At 37.1% G+C, this 24,143-nt stretch overlaps 1 protein-coding gene and 1 pseudogene across 8 annotated transcripts in view; both read right to left on the bottom strand.

Moving 5' to 3' along the window:
- The window catches only part of GRM7 (glutamate metabotropic receptor 7), a 924,866-nt gene that overhangs the window by 423,760 nt on the left and 476,963 nt on the right, over nucleotides 1-24,143 (bottom strand). The window lies entirely within an intron of this gene.
- On the bottom strand, nucleotides 4,938-5,379 carry LOC309840763 (protein S100-A10 pseudogene; annotated as a pseudogene). Its single transcript has one exon. The product of its transcript is annotated as a protein S100-A10 pseudogene (transcript).

Genomic DNA, 24,143 nt, shown 5'->3' on the forward strand with positions numbered 1-24,143 from the left:
GGGAGACTGATGTGGGGCTCGATCCCAGGACCCCGGGATCATGAACTGAGCCGAAGGCAGAGGCTTTAACCCACTGAGCCACCCAGGCACCCCTCAAGATGAATTTTTGAGGCTAAATACAGAAAAAATAATTCTGCACTTAGAGAATATTAAGGTCAAATATGTTTTGAATATGTTATCTTGAGGTTTTTAACCATTTTTCCTTATATGTCCCAACAGAATTCTGTATCACTGAATTATATTCAAACTAAAGAAAAAGAGCTAGAATACCCTCCCCTTTCCTTCCTTCTTTCCTTTCTTCCTCCATTCTTTTTTCTTTTCCTCTCTCTTTCTCTCCCTTTCTCTCTCTCTTACTCATTCTCTCTCTTCCTTGTATAAGAGTCAGAGGGGAGTTCTCAGTATTTTTGCCTGGTAAATAATAATGGGGAAATGAACACCTAAGAACTGGTAACAAAGGAATAAATTCATGGACATTAACTGTAAGCCCATCTTTAAAACACTCACAATAAGACATTTTCCTCACAATAACTTTATTCTTATTAGATACAACTTAATTTGAATAATTAAAAATGAATTCACAAGTGTGCTCAGGGTGAGTTTTAGGTCCAGAGCTACTGGCTAGTATAGAAAAATACTTTAATGAACAAATCAAATTCTCTAACAGTTTCTTCAGCATGTATTATATTCCCGGCACCATGCTTGGGATGAACTAGAGAGACACAATATGTGTTCTCAGGAAGCTTAAACTCCAGGAACACAGACAGATATTCTACCCATGGTTATGCAAACAGTTATTTAAACATAACTGTAATAATTGTGGTGAGGAAAAAAAAAATTAAGTCTCGTTGAGCAAGTATAATAAGGAGGGGTGGGCAAAAGAGCTGGGAGAGACCCTAAAGGTTAAGGGAACATTATAGGCCAATGCAAAAAAAAATGAGTAAATATGAAGACATACTATTTTGAAACCAGAGAAAAGTTTACAACCTCCAGGGAAGGCTAATGCTTCTGCAAAGCTTAATAACTCAAGGGAGCTATATTTGTGGCAAAGGGGAAGCAGGTCAATTCATGCAAGGCTCTTTTGGTCTCAGGTGAGAAAAAAACAAATTCTGACAACTCTCTTCTCAGTGACTTTCATGTCTCAAATCAAATGTCATACAAATTAAAGAAAGGAAGGGGAGAAAATATGTCCCCTTTTCAGAAAGCAAAAGAAACGGTGAAGATTTCACAATAGTAAATGTGTAAAGTGTATCTCAAATACTATTTGTTATGTATGCAGAGAAGCATATGTGCTCGAACACCTGCCATAGAAGAGAATGACAAAGAAGAGAAGGGACAAAGAAGAGAATGACAATGGAAGGCTATTGAGAGCGCTGTGCAAACCTGCACAGAGATGAAAGATGATGAAAAGAATGGATGGATGCACAAGTGTGTGGGGGAGTCACTGCAGAGACAAAATGATGTAGTTACAACAGTTATGGTGGAGGAACCTGCACCAATAAAAATAGCATTTGAGTATTTACAATGTGCCAGGCACTGTCCTGTGCACTTCACATGTATGAGCGGTGTGCATATTAAACTGAAAAGCTACAACAATCAGGTTGCTACTACAGATGGGTAAAAAACAAAAAACAAACCAAAACAAAACAAAAACTACTAACCTAATACTTTCCAGGTCCCCTTCCTCCCCCAAATAGAGCTGATCACAGTATTGTTTCTACAAAGCTGCTTGGAGGAGCCCATCTCTCTTCAAAAATGAGGACTGGCCCCCTCTTAGCTGGAGAACAACAATGCCATTCTTGGAGGCCACTGTGAAACAGCAGGGCCGAGCTCTGTGAGCATCTCATAAGGTAAGGTAACCAAAGGAAAGGAGAGATTCATACAGTCTCAGGCTTGCAAAGCCAGTTTCATTTTAACCAGGAAAGACTGGATTCAATATGTAAAGAAAAAAATAAATGCTATTCTTTCTCCACAACAGTGGTTTGTGTTTGAGGATTATGTTGCTCTATAACTGGGTTCATAACGTATATTCCGTCTAGAAAATTTCTTCCATCTTTCAAAGCACACACATCTCCCTCTTTCCCCACCCCACACTCCATATTACCTTTTTCCATCTGTCTCCATGTCTCTTTTCTGTCTTTCTGTTTCTTTCTCCATGCATCCCTCTCCCTCTCCTTCCCACCCTCCTCTCGGCTTCTGTCTAACTCTCCAGCTTCCCCTCAGTAGCTTCCTCAATGGCCCTATACTCCAGGCCCTCACCTCACTCTCTCAATTCCCTAGTTATTCTGCCTTCCCGGAATCAGTCCCAATCCCTCCCTCTAAATGTCTTCTACTTCTCCCCAATGTGTCTTCCTTTCTCCATGACACACAGAGTGCTTAATTCAACCTTATTATCTAATGGTATGACAATTAACTGACAAAAATATTGCCTGGAAATCCTCTTTAATGTTGAGCTCTTTACAGCAGAAGTGCTAGAGTCACTAAAATGCATCATCATCTGCAGTTCAAAGAGGATCAGGATCGTAGTAACTCACCTGCAGTTGTACCTAATGAGTTCTCAAGACTTAGTTAGCTCAACACTGACAGAAAGGAAACAGCTATCCAATAATTATGTGAACTTTTAAGTAGGCCTCTTTATATGAAACCACATGATTAGGTGGTTGTTTTCCCCTCAAAAAAAGTAATTTTTTCCTACTGTTGTTCAACAGATGTTGGCACCCTTGATTACTATGATTCTCACTTAAATCTAATTTCAAAGCTCTTTTATCTCTGCTAAGAATCAGGTGGTACTCAAGCTTTTGGGAGAATAGAAGGGCTCATTTACTTTCTTTAGACAAGTTGGATTTCTTTTTACTATGATGTTCCTTCAAGCAATGGTTCATTAAGATGAAACACAGACTCAGGCATGGTTTTTGTGCTGTTTCTTACCCACAGATGGCTGTAGGCAAATAGTGAGAGAGAGAAAGATTATGAATTAATTAAGGGCAAGAAAGTCCAGAACCCACCAAAATTTTCTCTGCTGCATCATTTGGAGGAATAAAAGTATGTACATTATTATTATTTTTAAATCTAATTTAATTTTTTTTCAGTGTTTTGAAATTCATTTTTTATGCACCACACCCAGAGCTCCACGCAATATATGCCCTCCATAATACCTACCACTAGGCTCACCCAACTCCCTGCTCCTTTCCCCTCCAAAACCCTCTGTTTCTGAGAGTCTGCAGTCTCGTATGGTTTGTCTCCCTCTTTGGTTTCCCCCAACTCACTTCTCCTCTCCATCTCCCAATGTCTTCTGTGTTATTCCTTACGCTCCACAAGTAAGTGAAACCATATGATAATTGACTCCCTCTGTTTGACTTATTTCATTCAGCATAATCTCTTCCAGTCCCCTCCATGTTGGGTTTTCATCCTTTCTGATGGAGGCATAATACCCCATTGTATATATGGACCATATCTTCTTTATCCATTCATCTGTTGAATGGCATCTTAGTTCTTTCCACAGTTTGGCCATTGCTGCTATGAATATAGGGGTACAGATGGTCTTTCTTTTCACTACACCTGTATCATTGGGGTAAATACCCAGTAGTGCAATTGCAGGGTCATAGGGCAGCTCTATTTTTAATTTCTTAACAATTTTTTTTAAGATTTTATTTATTTATTTGACAGAGAAAAATCACAAGTAGATGGAGAGTCAGGCAGAGAGAGAGGAAGGGAAGCAGGCTCCCCGCTGAGCAGAGAGCCCGATGCAGGACTCGATCCCATGACCCTGAGATCATGACCCGAGTCGAAGGCAGCGGCTTAACCCACTGAGCCACCCAGGCGCCCCGCTCTATTTTTAATTTCTTAAGGAATCTCCACACTGTTTTCCCAAGTGGCTGCACCAACTTGCATTCCCACCAACAGTGTAAGAGGGTTCCCCTTTCTCCACATCCTCTCCAACACACATTGTTTCCTGTCTTGTTAATATTGGCCATTCTAACTGGTGTAAGGTGGTATCTCAATGTTGTTTGATTTGAATCTCCTTGATGGCTAATGATGATGAACATTTTTTCATGTTTCTGTTAGCCATTTGTATGTGTTCTTTGGAGTAGTGTCTGTTTATGTCTTCTGCCCATATTTTTTATGTGATTATCTGTTTTGTGTGTGTTGAGTTTGAGGAGTTCTTCATAGATCCTGGATATCAGCCCTTTGACTATAGTGTCATTTGCAAGTACCTTCTCCCATTCCATGGGTTGCCTCTTTGTTCTGTTGACGGTTTCCTTTGCTGTGCAGAAGCTTTTGATCTTGATGAAGTCTCAAAAGTTCATTTTCGCTTTTGTTAGTTGCTATGGCTTGTGTTGACAACGTTACTGCTGACAACGTTATTGCCTATGTTCTCCTCTAGGATTTTGATAGATTCCCGCCTCATGTTGAGGTCTTTCATCCATTTTGAGCATATCTTTGTGTATGGTGTAAGAGAATGGTCAAGTTTCATTCTTCTACACATAACTGTCCAATTTTCCCAGCACCATTTATTGAAGAAACTGTCTTTTTTTTCACTGGATATTTTTCCCTGCTTTGTTGAAGATTATTTGACCATAGAGTTGAGGGTCCATATCTGGTTTCTCTACTCTGCTCCACTGGTCTATGTGTCTGTTTTTGTGCCAGAGCCATGCTGTCTTGGTGATCACAGTTTTGTAGTAAAGCTTGAAATCAGGCTTGATTGTGATGCCCCTAGTTTTTGTTGTTGGTTTTTTTGTTTTGTTTTGTTTTGTTTTGTTTTTTTGAGGAACTAAAGAAAGGAATTTGTCTATTGAGGGCAAGAAGATGCAAACAATATAAAAATCTTATCTGACTTTTCTTTCTCTGCTTCTCAAATGGGGTTTGGATTTTATCTGTACATTTTCTGAGGGTCCCCAACTGCCAATGGAATACTTTATACGGGGGGAAGCTGTGGGACAGATTCCTTAAGAGACCCTTCGGAAGAACTCTCATTGGGCAGGAGTGGTGCTCAATATTGCCTACTTCTTTCTCTTCTGCTTCATGTGTACTACAAAATAGTCATTGCATGCAATGTTGAGCCCCACGATTAGTGAGAAGCAGCTCTGGAAGCCCACTTTGACATCTCGGCACTGGTCGAGGTCCTTCATTATTTTGTCCATGGTCAGAGGGTCTTTCTGATTTTTCAAAAATCCTGCGAACTTTTCCATGAGTACTTGCAGGTCCTCCTTTGTTAAGTAGCCTTTATCCCCAGCAAACTTGTGAAATGTGAACATCATCGTTTCCATGGCATGTTCCATTTGAGATGGCATTTTGGTGAGGTCTTTTGAAACCTTGGTCCAAAGCACAGTGGGGATGATTGGTTGTCTGGGATGCACCTGTTTTTCTTTTTTAACATTTCCTTAAGAATTTGGGGTCTCTTCTGGTTCCATACAAATTTTAGGATTGTTTGTTCCAGCTCTTAGAAAAATGCCAGAGGAATTTTGATTGGGACAGCACTGAAAGTATAAATTGCTCTAGGCAGTATAGACATTTTTAACAATGTTTATTCTTCCAATGCATGAGTACGGAATGGTCTTCCATCTTTGTATTCCTTCTTCAATTCCTTTCATGAGTGTTCTGTAGTTCCTTGAGTACAGATCCTTTACAACTTTGGTTAGGTTTATTCCTAGATCTTTTATGGTTCTTGGTGCTACAGTAAATGTAATCAATTCTCTAATTTCCCTTTCTATATTTTCATTGTTAATGTATAAGGAAGCAACTGATTTCTGTACATTGGTTTTGTATCCTGCCCCATTACTGAATTGTTGTATGAGTTCTAGTAGTTTGAGGGTGGAATCTTTTGGGTTTTCCATGTAAAGTATCATGTCATCTGTGAAGAAAGTGAGTTTGACTTCTTCTTTGCCAATTTGAATGCTTTTTATTTCTTTTTGTTGTCTGATTGCTGTTGCTAAGGCTTCTGGTACTATGTTGAATAACAGTGGCAAGAGTGGGCATCCTTGTCGTGTTCCTGATCTCAAAGGGAAGGCTGTCAGCTTTTCCCCATTGAGGATGATATTCTCTGTGGGTTTTTCATAGATGGATTTTATGAAGTTGAGGAATGTTCCTTCTAGCCCTATATTTTGAAGAGTTTTAACCAGGAATGGATGCTGTATTTTGTCAAATGCTTTTTCTGCATCAATTGAGAGGACTATGTGGTTCTTATTAATATGTTTTATCACACTGATTGATTTGCAAATGTTGAACCACCCTCACATCCCATGGATAAATCCCACCTGGTCATGATTGATAAACTTTTATTTATTTTTATTATTTTTTTTTTTTTAGCTCAAATGTTTTTCAAATTTTATTTTATTTTTTTTTAACTTTTTATTTTTTATAAACATATATTTTTATCCCCAGGGGTACAGGTCTGTGAATTACCAGGTTTACACACTTCACAGCACTCACCAAAGCACATACCCTTCCCAATGTCCATAATCCCACCCCCTTCTCCCAAACCCCCTCCCCCCAGCAACCCTCAGTTTGTTTTGTGAGATTAAGAGTCACTTATGGTTTGTCTCCCTCCCAATCCCATCTTGTTTCATTGATTCTTCTCCTACCCACTTAAGCCTCCATGTTGCATCACCACTTCCTCATATCAGGGAGATCATATGATAGTTGTCTTTCTCTGCTTGACTTATTTCGCTAAGCATGATACGCTCTAGTTCCATCCATGTTGTCGCAAACTTTTTAATGTACTGTTGGATCTTATTAGCTAGGATCTTGTTGAGAATCTTGGCATCCATATTCATCAGGGCTATTGGTCTGAAATTTTCCTTTTTGGTGGGGTCTTTGCCTGGTTTGGGGATCAAGGTAATGCTGGATTCATAAAAAGAGTCTGGAAGTTTTCCTTTTGTTTCTATTTTTTGAAACAACTTCAGGAGAATGGGTATTATTTCTTCTTTGAATGTTTGGTAGTATTCCCCAGGGAATCCGTCAGGTCCTGGGGTCTCATTTTTTGGGAGATTATTGATCACTGCTTCAATCTCTTTACTAGATATTGGTTTATTCAGGTTGCCAATTACTTCCTGATTCAGTCTTGGAAGTTTCCAGGTTTCCAGGAATGCATCCATTTCATCTAGGTTGCTTAACTTATTGGCATATAACTGTTGATAATAATTTCTGATGATTGTTTCTATTTGCTTGGTGTTAGTTGTGATCTCTCCCTTTTCATTCACAATTTTATTAATTTGGATCCTCTCTCTTTTCTTTTGGATTAGTTTGGCCAATGGTTTATCTGTATTATTATTTTTTTTAATTTCTTTTCAGCATAACAGTATTAATTGTTTTTGCACCACACTGTTTTAGTGACTTAATATGTAGAGATTCTTGTAGAAATTCTGTTCTGAAGTAAGTCATGTGTAATTAGAATGGTGAATTCAACACTATTTAGATTCACGTAACACCAGGTGTACTGGATGATTTGGAGCCCCCCAGATTCCCTTTCCAGGCTGGTACATCTATCCATAAATTGTGTGTTGGCTGATAATGGCTTAGAGCTGACCCTTTCTCCAGAGCAGTGCTTCTCAAAATGTGGTCCCTGGACCAGGATATCAGCATCACTTGGGAACTTGAAATGCAAAAACTTGGATCCCACCTCAGACTTGGCAGATGGGAAACTCGGGCTGAGACCCAGATATCTGTGTTTTATTTTATTTTATTTTATTTTTTCCAGCTATCTGTGTTTTAATAAGTCCTCCAGGTGATTCTGATTAACACTTACAGTTTGAGAAACATTGCTCCAGAAAATTCCCTTTAGGTCAAAGAAAGCCTATCAAAAGAAGTGCCACCAAGGAATCTGACGTGGTAATATCAAGACATGTATACTTAAGCAACTTCAATACCCAGATCTCTCTGAATGCTTTGGTCCACCCCTTTTAAGAGGATATTGATGGATTCTTGCTTGAAGATTCTGAAAATGCATAAATGGATATAGGTGGCTTATAAGACAGTGCTTGGTCTCCTCGAGTTCCACCTCCCCTAGTTTCCTGGTCATTAGAAAAATAATCAGAAATAATCTCAGCATAACCTGACCAGAGTAGTGCTGGCTTGCTAAGTGAGGAGAGGAGTTATATGTTGGAAAATGCTGCAGGACCAGCTAATATATACTATTAGGAACTAGAAGAGTATATGTGGAAATAGGACTTCAGAGTGTTAGGTCAAAGGAGAAGGCGTCAGAATATGAAGGCAGATAATAGAAAATTTTTTCATATGGGATACTTTCCTATTTGACATCTTGACAAGGATCCTATGGGCTCCATCCTTAAAGAGTGTTGGAATGGCTCTTAGAAGGAGACATACCAAAATGCCATAGCAGAAAGTAACTTATGGTCATGGCTATTGATCTAACAAAAGTTAGATTTCCAATCTTTCTAACAGAAGTCCCCCTCAATGCCTAAAAGGCAAGAATATCAAAAGCAATTTGCCTTTAAATGGGACAAACAAGAGTATATACATTAATGCTGTTACAGGATTTTAAGTTTTCTACTTTACCACAGTTTATTTCAATATTATAGACATTTTGTAGAAGAGAAAATGTGCCCACAATATTAATAATATTATGTTCATCAGACACATTGGGCACTAAGCAGCAAGTTCTGAAGATATCTTAGTAAGATGGATGTGTACCAGATGGTAGAGATTGTATTATGAAGATTTAGGATTCTGCTACATCAGTAAAGTTTTCAGAGGGCCTAATAGTTTGGGACATGTCAAGACTAATCCTTCTAAATAAAGAAAAAAGTATCAGTCTTGACTCCTCTTACTCATAAAAATGATTCACAATGCATGATAATACAGGCTGGGTATTTGTGGCCCACCTTCCCAATTTCATATATTAAATCCAAATGCCCAGTGTGATTATATTTGGAGATGGGACATTTGGGACATGATTAGGTCATGAGAGCAAAACCCTTATGTGTAGGATTAGTGCTTTTATAACAGAGAACTCAGAGAGCTACTTCTTCCCTTCCTTCATGAGGCCATCATGAGAAAAGGGCCAACTCTGAACCAGAAAGTGGGTTCTCACCAGACACTGAATCTGCCAGTGCCTTGATCTTGGATTTCCCAGCCTCTAGACTATAAAAAATAAATTTCTGCCATTTATAATTCCCAATATAATGCATGTTGTTGCAGCAGCCCAGATGGACTAACACACATGATAAGCTGCTAATAATTCATAGCTTATTTCCTTCTTCTTTGGCTAACCAGGGACTGAGCCTATGAAGTTATTTATACCTCCTCCTAAGGGAAGCCTTCAGCTAATGAATAACTAACTGGGGTATATAAATATCCCTTCTTCTTGCCTTATAGTGGGATCAATTCTGTGGATAAATTCATACTTTAGAGATCCCCTTGGAATCATGCCAAAACTATGCTGCAGTGGGAGTCGTGTCCTCACTTAGCACCTTCCCCTTACCCCACCTTGCTTTCTTCATTCCCCTTCTCCCATGAGAATTCCCTCAGTAAAACATATGCATCAGAATCCCTGACTCGGGCTCTGCTTCTAAGGAATTTAATCTAAGACACTGATGCCATCAAAACAAGCCCTTTTCTAACATCCAAATGACACTTTCAATATTTCCCCAAGCTCCATTATAAAAAATAATAATAATGAATTTTATACAGCAACTGGTCAATCTACTCTTCACTAAACAGAATATAAAATGGTAGCTAAGAAAAAGTGCTAGGACTCAAATAGCTGTTATGGTAAAATCCCAGTTTCAGCATATATTATTTTATTATTTTGTGTAAGTCTGGGCAAGTTATCTAATCCAAGCATCCATTTCTTCACCTCAAAGATGTGGATAAAAAATTTTTTACTTTCAAGATTGTATTTCATAATACCTGCATATTATAAGTGTTTAACGGAATTTCATAACTAATGTCATTCCTGTAAACATCACCACACCACCACCATCATCATCATAATCATCGTTATGATAAATAGCTCCATATAACTATATACTCCCCTATCCATGCAGGAAAAGAAAACAAACACCCAGATGGCTTTTTTTTTTTTTTTTTTTTTTTTTTACTATTTACATAGCTAATTTCAAAAGAATCCTATTTTTATTTCACTCTTGATTATGCTTTTGATATTCTTTGGTTCTTTCTTGGACTGAAATACTAACTTACCAGAAGCCACTCATATTGACATTGACATATGGAGGCCAGATATAACCTAAGCATAGCATAAGTCACTGACATCTGCATGAATGATGTTGAGAGTTGAAATAATCAATTCAAGACAAGAACATTTTTTGGAATCCCATGGTACCCAAAAGTACTGGGTATGTGCCAACATGCTGTGCTTCACTTGGCTTATGTATAAGAAATTCCAGAAAACTTTTTTAAAAACATCAGACAGAAATTTTTAATGCTCAATTTATTTCTAAAAAGTAAATTCCCTGAGGTTAGAAAAAATTAGTCCTCTAAATGTCAATGTCAGAATGATTGGCTTTTGGCAAACTAGTATTTGATTAAAATACACACACACACACACACACACACACACACACACACGAACAGAATACCCTGACACAAAACGCAAGTGTGTTAAACAATGTAAAATATGAATAGGGAAAAAGAATTTTGTTCTACCATGAGTTGTTGTATAAAAACAGATGATAAAATGTAGCAGAGAGATCATAAAAAAATGCTATGTTTCCTAAGGATGAAAATTATGTGATTAATTACTCTACTCTTTAGACTAGTCAGAGGTTGGTTTCTATATTCATCAAATTCAGCAAAGAACTAGACTCTCTACTTACATATGTTGCTATGTATGTACACAGGGCATGAGGAACTTGGGTCTAAAAGTAGAACTGCAAATAGAAATCTCATTTAAATGTAAAACCTGTTAGTATCAACATTACTCTCAGAACCTCATGAACTCTATAGTATTTGTATGACAACACAGGTTTAAATCATATGTAATATTAATAGTTCTCACATTGTAAGCCATATCTTTCTGCATTCTCTGACTTTTCTTTCCATCAATGTATATTGTTTTTCTCTGTGACTTTATGACTGCATCAAGAACTCATCAAAGGGGCTCAATGACAATGAAACAGATGATGGAAAAAAGCACCAGGATACTTTGCTAAAATGGGCACATTAGCTGAAAATGTACAAAAATGTCAATTTGCCCAGTAAATTTTTCTTCAAAAAGTAATAAAAGATAACAGGAATATTTGTGCCTTAATACAGTGTTTCAGCTTGAAATTGGAAGAATTAGAAATTACATTGGCAGAGCACCATAACACAAATGTTTATGATGTATCAGTGGATAAACACATTGCAGTGTTTGGACAATGGAATATTAGATAACAATAAAAAGAATAAACAATGTAATATGCTGCAATAGGGTTCTATCCCTAAAATAGTATATTTAGTGAAGAAATTAGATACCCATAAACATACACGGTATGATTCCATTCTTTCACATATGAGTCTATGGAATTCAGAGGCAAAACAGATCTACTGTGGGGGCGCCTGGGTGGCTCAGTGGGTTAAAGCCTCTGCCTTCTGCTCAGGTCATGATCCCAGGGTCCTGGGATTGAGCCTTGCTTTGGGCTCTCTGCTCAGCGTGGAGCCTGCTTCCTCCTCTCTCTGTCTCTGCCTGCCTCTCTGCCTACTTCTGATCTCTGTCTATCAAATAAATAAATAAAATCTTTAAAAAAAAAAAAAGAACAGATCTACTGTGAGATTTAAAAAAATCTATGCGAAGTGAAAGAGAAGACAACATTAACTCTTTTGAAGATGGAAGAATAAGTGATAGGAAGTGAAACCAGGAGAATTCATTTGGGGTGATGAGAAAATTCTATGTCTTGATTTGTATGGTGGTCACTTTGGTGTATACATGGAAGAAAGTCACTGAATGCTGCATTTAAGATTTACATATTCAAGCCAATGGAGATTATACTCTAATAAAATATTTTAAAATAAAGTTTAAAAAACAAAGCAACAGAATACAAAAGGAAATCAGATTTAGAACAGGAAATGCATCTAAAAGAACAATGAGGAAACAAGAATGGTGTGGTATAGCTAAGTTTTGTCAGTTTTGGGTTAGTCATAAGTTAGAAAAGCTTTTGGTTTTTGAATCAAGTTCACTAGTAGCTTCAGGCAGGCTGGAACTAAATACCTTCAAATTGCCAGTCAGATGTGGACTTTTTTGTTCAACCATGGTCATTCTGGTTCTCTGAGGATAAATTTTGCTGTCCGTAAGAAATCTAAGAAAGACCAGTCTGAGCTCTGTGTTGACATCAGATCCTGGAATCCATATCTCAAAGGTTCAGATTGGTCCATTTTGTTGCAAGTCTTCAATAAATCATGCCCAGGGTCCTGTTTATGGTTTAGTCCCTGCCAGTCTGTCCACCAGTGATCCAAACCCCTCCATGGTCTTCAGTTTATTCTAACATGTTGAAATACTATTTGTTACTTCTTGTCCCTTGTAAATTCCGCTGTCACTAAATGGAACCCTTCTACCTCTTATTTAGTAGGTCAACTACTATTTGTTCTTTTATTTTTAATTTTTTTTTATTTTTTCAGCGTAACAGTATTCATTATTTTTGCACCACACCCAGTGCTCCACGCAATATGTGCCCTCTACAATACCCACCACCTGGATCCCCCAACCTCCCACCCTGGCCCCTTCAAAACCTTCAGATTGTTTTTCAGAGTCCATAGTCTCTCATGGTTCACCTCCCTTCCAATTTCCCTCAACTCCCCTCTCCTCTCCATCTCCCCTTGTCCTCCACGCTATTTGTTATGCTCCACAAATAAGTGAAACCATATGATAATTGACTCTCTCTGCTTGACTTATTTCACTCAGCATAATCTCTTCCAGTCCCATCCATGTTGCTACAAAAGTTGGATATTCATCCTTTCTGATGGAGGCATAATACTCCATAATGTATATGGACCACATCTTCCTTATCCATTCATCTGTTGAAGGGCATCTTGGTTCTTTCCACAGTTTGGCGACCGTGGCCATTGCTGCTATAAACATTGGGGTAGAGATGGCCCTTCTTTTCACTACATCTGTATCTTTGGAGTAAATACCCAGTAGTGCAATGGCAGAGTCATAGGGAAGCTCTATTTTTAATTTCTTGAGGAATCTCCACACTGTTCTCCAAAGTGGCTGCACCAACTTGCATTCCCACCAACAGTGTAAGAGAGTTCCCCTTTCTCCATATCCTCTCCAACACATGTTGTTTCCTGTCTTGCTAATTTTGTTCTTTAAGGATTACCTCTCTTGACACCTACTTTTGTCCCTTAATGCCCTCTACTAATTATGTTCACATACACCCTTCTCCACCTGGCTTATCTCATAAGCACAAATCATCCTCTGCCATGATGATAATCAGCTCTTTCCCCTGATTGTCTTTACTGTCTCCAATACACCATGAATTTTTTTTTTTTTTAGGGAAGGCATTAGCATCGTATCTCTTATCTCTGGAGCATATCAGAATTTCTGGGCTGTATTCAACTGAAGTTTGTTGAAGATATGTTTAATGAAGGGACTTCAAAATACATCACAATTTGCCCCCCTCCCATGTGTCTTTCCAAGACTTCCTAAAATTCAACAAGACAAAGTGGTATTTTTGTCTGAATTGTGAATTCTAAGAAAGATAGTCAGCAATTTTACAATATTAAAGAGGTTTGAGTGTTAGAGGTTAGGGAAGTAATTTTCCAAGTCAAATTACAAATAGCACAATAGACTTAGTGCTTAGGAAACTGCAAAACAACCCCTTTAACAAATGACTGGGGAAAAAAATTTCTATTTAAAGTTAGAAGGTCATTTTAACTTGAAAATTTCAATTAACCTAATAGCACACACCTAATGTCATACACACAGTGCCTGAAAAAGCCCTTATCTGATTTAGTATGGTCTTTTTTCTTCTTCTCCAAATGAGGAGAGATTAACAAACATCTAATTTTTGTTAAGAACATTAAAGAAACCCCCTCAACCTCTCCATTTTTGTAGCTGATTTTTCTTCCTGCCATCCATTTGGCTAACTTAATGACCCTTTAAATTCTTACTACTGCTTTGCTTTCATAGTCGGCCCTGAGTTTAATAGTTTCAAGTGCTTCTGTTCATGCTTAGTCCAAACTCATGACACTTTTTAATTCTACTAGGTGCAGCTATTTAAAGCCTTAGTGGAGTCTGTGGGTTCCTGCTGCCCATAAAGAAGGAGAGCCTGGTCTCAGTCTTCAATGGTCTTCTAAGCAATGCACCAAGTCAATGCTTTCCTGCATGCTGAAAACAGAAACTGTTTCCCTTTCTTTATGTTAAGTAAATAAATAGCTATTGTTCTGGAAAAAGGAGAAAGAGCTATTGTTCTGGAAAGAGGAGAAAAGTTGGTTTTGAACAGTTCAATTTTGAAAATAGGGATTTTCAAAGAGTTATAATATTTGTGAATTTTCCTCCTCCTTACTCAATGTGTACATTTCTTCCTTTCTTTTAACTTCTGATTTTAGACTTCACTTCTCCCAGATTCCTTTTCTTGCTTTTCTTCTTCGGTGTCTCCTCCAATAATTTCATTGTTTTCTATCTCTGTCTTCTATATGAGTGAAGTAAAGATGGGTATTTTAAAAAATATTTTTGGTCTATTTTACAATTTATGACTGTTCTGAAATTTTGCTATACTTGTGATTTTATCTCTTTATTGTCTCCCCTGGGTGCTTACTCACAGCAGGAGTTATAGTTCTTTCTGTCTACGTTACACATACTAACACACTTAGACACACACTCATGTAATTTTTCCCCCAGGGGATAATCAGAGAACTCTAGGGCATTAGCAGTTCTCACTAATCATTTAAACCTATCCTCTCATTTTCTATAAGAGAACACTGAAGTAGGGAAAAAAATGCCTACTCAGCACCTAACTAGTTGGTGGCACAACAAAGGAACTGATGTTGATTAGCTCTGTACTCAAATCCATTGTGTATGCATTTAGCAATATTGTTGGTGGTGATTATAGCACACACACTTACACATACACATACATTTCCTATCTGCCAAAATATAAGTACAAGTATATGAAAAAAATGCCTACAAGTAAATTCATCCTGTTGAAGATACTAAATACCTGCCTTGTTAAGTTCCTCTGAGGCTTTTGCTCTATCTACATGTTATGAAATGGTTTCAGATACAAAATTAGCTTGATATCCTAAAAGCAGGATTATTATTTGTCTTAAATATATACGTCATTTTGCCATTTATAATGGCATATCCCTTGAAGATACTCCAAATATCTTTTGTATTTGGGTACCATATGGTGTGACATGGTACCATGTTGTGACCATACCCCCCTTCCTCTAGGTCTGTGGTAATAAACCTGGGGAAACATTGCTGGGGATTTTACAGGATAGTATTTATTGACTACAGACACACTCCTACAATACTTTCATCCAACAATTTCATCCAGGATTTTGTGCATCACTCAAATGTAACAATTTGTCAGAAATCACCAATGAACTCCATTTTGCCAAACTGAATGGCCAAGCATGAATAAACGGTAGTATTTTGATGAAGCAGATGACATTCCTCTACTCTGAAATATCTTCTTGATTTGATTTCCAAAAAACCATAGTCAAGTTATTTTTATCCTAGCTCACTGGTCAATCTAGTTTCTCCTCTTTGTACTCTCTTAATGCTAGAATTTTTTAGCAATCACTATTTGGTACCTTTTTACTCTTTAAAATACTACTTCAAGTATTTCTTCAAGTAATGAGTCCAGGAAATTAAAAGGCTTCCAGAAGTCTCTCTTAAATTTCAGATTCCTGTAATGAATTGTTCATTTCATATCTCTACTTGGATGTGTAAGTATCTCTAATTCAGCACATTCAAAATTGATATTGCTGTTTGTTTCCCTAAAACCTGCTCTACTGACGGTTTTCCCCATCTCAGCTGGTGAAAATTCCATCCCTCTTGCTGCTCAAGTAAAGAACTTTGCAATCACTCTTGACTTATCTTTCCTTCTGTCCAAAGCCTATTGGCTTCATTTCCAAATTATATTTTAAGTCAAAATACTTCTTACCTTCACTGCTACCCCCTGGTTCACCCTACTGTTATCGCTCATGTTGTCTACTGTAAGAACATCGTAACCATAATTTTAGACTTTATCCTTGTTTTTCTATATTCTATATTCAACCTAACAGTATTATCCTCTTAATATGCATAACATATCATGCTATTCCTGTGCTCTAAACCTTCAAAGGTCTTCTACTCTATTCATAATAAATGGCAAAATCTTTACAATGGCTTCCAAGATCCTATATGATCTGAGCCTCCCATTATCTCTTGACTTCATCTCCTTCTTTCTCACCCTGACCCAGGCTCATCACATTCCTTGCTCTTCACATACACCAAGCATGCTCCTGCCCAGAACAACTGCACTGTTTTCTATAGACAGCTATAAACTCTAGTCCCTCCAAAGAAATACCAAAAACAAGCAGAAACTACCGAAACCAACTATGTCAAAACTCTGGAAGACACTAAAAGGTTACAGCAACCAAGTGAATGCTAAATTAAGAAAAAAGCAACTTGAAAGTGTTAGAAAAGCTTTGTGGCTTTTTTATTTGCTTTTGCCCCCACCCACTCCGTGTTTCAATGGCAGTCTTAAAAAGCTAAAGGCCACAGCCTGCATTCTAAGAGTGAGACTGTCATACTTGGTTCTGGGGAGAAAGCAGAGCAGACCTTATTAGAAAAATATCATGTTTCTTTATTTTAACCTTTCTGGGGGCTACCTGAAAGATTAAAACCACATACCTGTTTCCATTTTGCCTAATTTAGAAATTATTCAAGGTGTAAAAGAGATATGCATTGTTCATAATCATTATAAAGTGAATGGAAAACCCATAGCCACCTGGAGCAAAAGATTATGATTGAAACATGTAATAGACAGCCTAAAGCCTGAGAGAAAAATCTGAAAAGAGAGTTTCTTTGGGAAATTAGGACATTCACAAGTGCCTGTGTACGACTGGGGAATTTAGAAAACCACACAAAAATCCAAGGCAGGACTGGTGTTCAGGAAAGACCTACGACCTTAATCTCACATACTTGGCTAATCTCTAGGCTCAACAAAGGCAGGAAGTAAAAGCTAAGGCAGAATTGTACATGGCTTGTTTAAGCCTTGAATGAGTGCCCCAGAAGATAGCCAATTCACAAAGACTGGATGGTATGTCTTATTTGGATTGTGTCAAAATTTATTTGAGGTCTCTACCAGTATCTCAAATGTGAATGTATTTGAAAATAAGACCATTACAGATATAATGCATTAAGATCAGGTCTTTAGGGTGACCCATAATTTAATATGACCATATCCTTATGCAAAGGGAAAACTGGGACATACAGACAGGGAGAACATATGTGAAAATGAACGCAACCCAAGGAATGCCAAAGATTCACAGCAAATTATCAGAAACTACACAAGGGAGCATGAACCAGATTTTCTTTCAGACCTCTGAAAAGGAACAATCATGCCAACATCTGGATCTGCCAACACTGCTTCCAGAACTGTGAGACAATAAATTTCTTTTGCTTAAACCACCTATTTTGCAGCACTTTGCTATAAGACCCCTAACAAACTAATTCACCATGAAAGGTATGCTTTGGGTGTTTTATTTGTTTGTTTATTTGTTTGTTTTAGGACCTGGCTTTCAAGGAACTCTCTGTCAAAACACAAGCTGAATATAATAAGCTAACAGAGCAGGCAGAATGTCAGTGATCATACATGACAAATAATACAGTCTTTTCATATTTAGAAAAGTCACTAAGCAAACAAACAACTGCAGCCTTCAATAATCAAGACCATCAAACCACAGGGAAGATGTAGAATCTCATTGCCAGAGTTACCACATTAAAAGTCAAAGTTTTAGTTTTCAACAGCAGTAACAACAACAGAATCACACACACACACACACACACACACAAAAACAAAATTAGTAAAGGATAGGCCATTCAAAGAGGAAAAAAAAAAAAAAAGGACAGAAATTATCCCCTAGGTAGCCAAGACATTAAACTTATTAGAAAAAAATTTTAAATCAACTGCCTTAAATATACTCAAAGAACTAAAGGACTGCCTTAAATATACTCAAGAACTAATGGACAGAGAACTAAAGAAAACCAGGAAAATGATGAATGAAAAAATGAGAATAGCAATGAAGAGACAGAATTTATACCATTTACTACCTGCATTTATTTATTTATTTACTTATTTATCTGTTGATTTTTATCTATTTCCCTCTGCTAGTGCATAATCCATGAGGGCAAGGGTCATTCTTTTCTGGTTACCAGCACATAATTTGTGCCTGAAAGATAGTAAAGAGTCAAGATTTGTTAACTGACAATCAGTGGTCAAATAAATGTGATATACAGAAATATTGATGATTATGTGATGACAGAGAAAACAATTTAGGAGTGGGTAATAGAAAAAAAAAATAGGTACATTTCTAAAGTGAAAATTCCTACATATGATAACTTAGGGAGGAAAGCTTGTAGTGACATAGTTGGATGAATAGTCTATAATCCTGAGAATATATTACGATCAGTTCTCATTTGGGCAAAGATCACATAGCAATTGTGATTTATTTTAAGGAACTATTCTCTACAGTGTAGAAGGTGCTAATTCAATGAAACTCTCAAATATTATGTGTCATATTTGCTTAGTCTGAAAAAATGCTTTCACATTCTGATATTTGAATAAAACTAAAATTAGGTTATAAATATTTATATATTTATAATTTCAACAAGGAAGGGTATTTGTTTGCAATATTAATTCTATCTCCCTTCCCCATTCTACAATTTTATTGTCAATCAATGACCAGAAGCTGTACTGATCTTACAAATATAAAAGCATTCCTTACTTTACATTTATTCTTCAAGGGTAATTCTTGCATGAATATTTTCATATAATCTATAATAGTTACAAAATGGCTTATGAAATGACTGTACTTCATAATAAAATTAAAGCAATAATATTACCTTTGGTGAAACATATAGGCATATACAGTGAAAGTAACAATCTTTCTTGAAGCTATCTTTCTTGAAGCTATTAATCTACAGTAATACAATTTGCCATATATATATATATATATATATATATATATATATATATTTAAGACATTATATCTACAAAAAACCTACAGCTGACATCATACTTAGTGTTGAGAGACTCTAAGTTTTCCCACAAAGATCGGGTACAAAGCAAAGGTATCATCTCATACTAATCCTTGCTAATGAAATTAGGCAAGAAAAGGAAATAAAAGTTATATAGATTTGGAAGAAAGACATAAAACTGACCTCATTCACAGATGATGTAATCATCCATGCAGAAAACTAAAAAGAATCAACAACAACCACCACAACAAAAAACTCCTGGAACTAATAAGTAATTATAAGAAACTTACAGGATAAAATGTTAGTATATAGAAATCAATCGCTTCACTACATAACAATGAACAAGTGAAATCTGAAATTAAAAAGAGTAGCATTTATATTAGCACTTCAAAAAAGATGTAATTAGATATATATCTATTATATTTATAAGTTCTATATGAAGAAAACTGTAAAACTCTGAAGAATGAAATCAAAGATCTATAAAAATGGAGAGATATTCCATGTTCATAGATAGGAAGGTTTAATATTATCAAGATGCCAGTTCTTCACAAATTTATCTACAGATATGCAATCTCAATGCAATACAATCCCAATGAAAATATGAGCAAGTTATTTTATGGATACTGACAAACCGATTCTAAAATTGACACCAACAAGCAAAAGAACCAGAGTGGCTGACACAATATTGAAGGAGAAGAACAAAGTTGGAGGACTGACTCTTCGCAACTTTAAGACTCATTATCAATCTATAGTAATTGCAATAATATGGTATCTGTAAAATAAAAGACAAAAAGATCAATGAAATAGTCCCTTCATAACTATAATCAACTAATCTTTGACAAAAAAAGCAAAGGCAACACAATGAAGCAAAGATAGTATCTTCAACAAACCATACCAGAACAAGTAGACATCTACATTCAAACAAAATCACATCTAGATACAAACTTACACCCTTCACAAAAATTAACTCAAAGATAGATAAAAGGCCCAAATGTAAAACACAAAATTATAAAACTCTTAGAAGATAACAAAGGAAAAAAAATCTAGATGCCCTTAGGTGTGTTGATGACTTTTAAGATATAATACGAAGGTAATAATCCATGAAAGAAAGAAACTGATAAGTGGCACTTCATTAAAATGAAAAACAAAAATCAAAAACTTCTGCTTTACAAAAGATAATATCAAGAGAATTAGAAGATAAGCCACAGATGGGGAGAAAATATTTGTAAAGGTCATATGTGATACAAGGCTCTTACCAAGAGTAAAGAAGAACCTCAAAATTCAACATTAAAAAATAAAAAAACAAAACAAAATGAAACAAAACAACCCCTGATTTTAAAAATGGGCCAAAACCCTTAACAGACACCTTACCAGATAAAATATATAGATGGCAAATAAGTGCGTGAAAAGATGCTCCATATCATATATCAACAGGGGAATGAAAATTAAATTAACAGTGGTAGGATACCACTACTCAAAGAGCCAAACTCTTTTTTGACAGAGAGAGAGATGGCAAGTAGGAGAGAGACAGGCAGAGAGAGAGGGGGAAGCAGGCTCCCTGCCGAGCTGAGAGCCCAACTCGGGGCTCAATCCCAGCACCCTCGGATCATGACCTGAGCCAAAGGCAGAGGCTTAACCCACTGAGTCACCCAGGTGCCCAAGAGCCAAAATCTTGAACACTGACACCAAATGCTGGGAGGGAAGCAGAACAACCGAACACTCACTTCTTGCTGGAGGGAATGCAAAATGATACAGCCACATTAAGAGACAGTTCATCAGTTCCTTACAAAATAACACAGTCTTACCATACATTCTAACAATTGTGCTTCTTGGTATTTACCCAAAGCAGTTGGAAACACGCCCACACAAAATCCTACACATGGATGTTAATAGCAGCTTTATTCATAATTTCCAAAACTTAGAAGCAGCCAATATGTTCTCCAATAGTTGAATGGATACATAAACTGTGGTATATTCAGACCATGAAATATTAGTCAGCACTGAAAAGAAATGAGCTATCAAGCCATGAAAAGACATGGAGGAAACTTAAATATATATTACTAAGTTGAAGAAGCCAATCTAAAAAGGCTATAAATATTATGATTCCAGTGATAAGACATTGTAGAGAAGGCAAAACTGTGGAGACAATAGAAGATCTGTGGCTGCTTGTGTGTGTGGTAAGGGGATTAACAGGCAGAGCCCAGAGTATATTAAGGGCAATGAAAATACTCCATATGATATTATTATGATAAACATGTATCATTATACATTTTTCCAAACCCATTGATTATACGACACCAAAGGTGAAGCCTAAAGTAAACAATGGATTTTGGGTGGCTATTCTGGGTCAATGTAGAGGTAAGCAATACTGATAATTGGAAAGGCTACACATGTATGGAAAAGCTACACATGTACAATACTGATAATGGGAAAGGCTACACATGTGGAAAATCTCTGTACTCCCTCTCAATTTTGCTGTAAACCTAATATTTCTCTAATAAGGTATTTTTTTTAAGTTAATTTATAGGGGCACCTGGGTGGCTCAGTAGGTTAAGCCTCTACCTTCAGCTCGGGTCATGATCTCAGGGTCCTGGGATCAAGTCCCACATCAGGCTCTCTGCTCAGCAGGGAGTCTACTTCCCCCTCTCCCTCTGCCTGCCTCTCTGACTACTCATGATCTCTCTCTGTCAAATAAATAAATAAAATCTTTTAAAAATTAAAAAAAATTAATTTATAAAATACACTCAGTCAACAAATATTTTATGAGAGTTGAGATTATTTCATAGGTCTATTTCAAGTGCTGGGTATAAAGAGTGAGTAAGACAGATGAAAGATTAAGGGCACCTTCGGCTGCATGTAACAGAATACCTAGCTCAACAGTGGCTTAAAGATAAGAGGTGATTGTTCTCCCATGAAAGGAAATCCTCAAGGTAAATAATTCCAGGATTGTTTCAACAACTTAAATAAGTCATTACAGACCCAGGTTTGTCCATCTGTCTTCTGTGCTTTTCTTTGTTGTCATTTGCTCCCTGCATTAAGAGGACTGCCATCACCCCAAGTATCCTGTCTTCACAAGTTAATATGACAAACACAAGAAGAGAAGAAGGCAGGGTTTTTTTTTCTCCTTATGAAATGGGTGACCACATACTCTGCTTTGCCTGGGACAATTACAGTTTATGCCCTCTTTTACTTTAAATTTGTCTTGGATTGGATAATAACTTGGACTGTCACTGTAGTAACATGACTTTATTATTTTTTTTTAAAAGAGAGGAAAATATTTATGAAATGCTTTCTCAGAAAATGTTTTCATGGGTCACCAAAATGGTAGGATTAGGTCACCTGCTTATCCCCTAACTGCAGGGGAGTTAGGTAAGTGAGCATTTGGAATTTTTAAACTTCATAGAATGAGGAGGCTTCCGAAACTGGTCAAAAAGAACGGTAAAAAAAGGACTACTGGATGAACAGTCAAGAGCATTGGTCAGAAAATGATAAATCTGCATTTTCAGAGGTCACTGGAATTTTCCCAAGCCTTACAGCATGCAGGAATAAATGGAGTCACATTACCGATGCCTTCTCACCGACATCTTCCCATGTGGTTCATGCACAGACTCTGTTCAAGGGTATTGCCTACATTCTCATGAACAAGTCTGCCAAGTATCTTACTATTTCCTAGGAATAGCTTTCTTCATCTGGACTATCTTCTGGATTCAGTAGAACTTCCAGGGCTCTGCCAAGCACCATATTTTCCACTGACGCCAGGATCCCCTACTTTGGATCACTGCCAAGGCAGTGCTCCTGGTGTCAAAGTTATTCAGAGGTCTGGAGCAAAGTAGCAGAGAGTGTTATTCTCCTCATATGCTGAACTCTTGTTAGGACGTTCTAAAGTATTATTACGAGTGTCCTAATCGCTGACAGTTTTTAGTCAAATGGAATTCAAGATAGACACAAGTTGGTTTCAGCAATATTCAGCTTTCTTTTAGTTCTGTGCAGGATTTCCCTTGAATAGAAAACTTGCTTTGGCTAATGAAATTGAAGTAGGGATCATGCGTATCCCTTCCAAGCTAAAAGCATTTAAGCATAGTTTGTGAATGTGCTACTCTCTTGTTGGCAATGTGCACAGAATGTGTTGATATGGATGTGCTAGTAGACAGAAACAGCCTAGAAGGCTGAACAAGTACATTGAGGCCAGCTGCCCTGGAATGTCTCCTAAAGTCAGAGCAGATTTCACATGGGTGAGCAATATTTGTTTGTTGTCTTAGTCTTTGAGAGTTTATTTGTTACCACAGTAGGAGATTTACTTTCTGCATAGTCTGCCTGTTCCCTATGGAAATCATGTATGAATTCAATGAGTTCCGGCCTGGGAAGAGGAAATTTGTCTCTTTCTTCTGACAACTAAGACTTTCTTCCTGGGTCAGACTCATTTTGTCATTTTTCCTTTAGAAGGGCTTCTCTCTCAATGGTGTCCTGAATTCTGAAACAGATTTCTGGAGAGTGATCTGATAGTTCATCTGTATTTCCTGGAAATAACTGAAGCCACACTTAGATTCCAGTTAGCATTCTCCGGATATATAGAGGAAATAACTAATTATGCGTGAAGATGCTTCACAAGCAGAAGAGCCACTGCATACTTGAGAGGATGAGATTAGGAACAGGGGAAGGGAAACACCATGGGGTTGATGAGACCAATGGTCTCCTAACAGAAGAATGTACAAATTTCACAGGAGAGGGATAAAGAAGGGGAGAAAAGGCAGGGACATCCAGGTGAGGTAAATAGCACTTGGAAAGGATGTAACTCAGAGCAAATATAACATCTAACAAAAGGCCTAGCAGAAGGCTGTCCTAATAAACAATGATTTTTGTTAAGTCATTTGAGATGTATGTTATAGAAACCCATTCTGAAGGATCTTACGTAATTAACAGAGTTCCGTAGTTTATAAAGATGAGAAATCCTGATGCAGATTGGGAACCAGGGGTGTGATATGAACTCCATGCCCTATCA

This window comes from Mustela nivalis, assembly GCF_964662115.1.
Source record: "Mustela nivalis genome assembly, chromosome: 1".
In the NCBI taxonomy this organism is placed as follows: domain Eukaryota; kingdom Metazoa; phylum Chordata; class Mammalia; order Carnivora; family Mustelidae; genus Mustela; species Mustela nivalis.